Source organism: Sminthopsis crassicaudata, chromosome 4 (genome assembly GCF_048593235.1).
Source record: "Sminthopsis crassicaudata isolate SCR6 chromosome 4, ASM4859323v1, whole genome shotgun sequence".
Taxonomy (NCBI): Eukaryota; Metazoa; Chordata; class Mammalia; order Dasyuromorphia; family Dasyuridae; genus Sminthopsis; species Sminthopsis crassicaudata.
This window is the reverse complement of record NC_133620.1, coordinates 285,167,118-285,167,925: the sequence shown is the minus strand read 5'-3', so window position 1 is coordinate 285,167,925 and position 808 is coordinate 285,167,118.

Here is an 808-nt window from a genome sequence, read left to right as displayed (position 1 = left end):
AGGAGCTCGATAGTCAACATATGGGTCTCTCAAAGACCAGGTGTTCAATTGGGAGTTAACAAATCAGGGCATCATGTGAGCAAGTATAATAAAGGCTTTAAGTTTTGTACGTGGCTGTTCTTGAGTGCGCTGTCGGTTATTAAAACTACTATTCAAGAAATTGTAGCCAGAGATTTCTGAGGGCCTCAGAGGAGGCAGCTGGGTAAAATTAGTTGACACTGCAAAGTGGTTAGTGGTTACAGATTTTCTGACACCCTAGGAATTAGGAGAGATTGGCAATGTGAAATATCGGTTAATGCTAGGGCTTTCACAGATGAAGTGACTGCTCAAGGTTAAGTAATAAACGATATTTTACAGATGGCCCCCAGATGTGAGCACATCATAGATTGTCAGGCCTTAAAGATTAATTTTTGAAAATTAATATTTGGAATTATTTAGCATTAGCCAGGTAATCAAATACCAGTCCAGCATAAGACATTTCTTACCTCAGTGGACATCATGTGTTAAGCAGACTGAACATAAAATGGACAAGGCAAAATTATCATATTAAATAAAATTTTTTACAAAAAATTTTTTACTGTGTCCATATTAGAAAAGCCACAACATAGAAAGAGCCTTTACTAAGAGAACATTTGGATTCAAGTCTCTGATCTGTTTTTTCAGCATGTGATCTTGAACAAGACAACTTTGCTAAGCCTGCTTTCTTATCTATATAATAGAAATAAAAAATTCTGCCCACCTCAGTTGTTGGTAAAAATGTGTTGATAAAAATCAAACGAAATAATGTATAATAAAGTGCTCTGGGAAC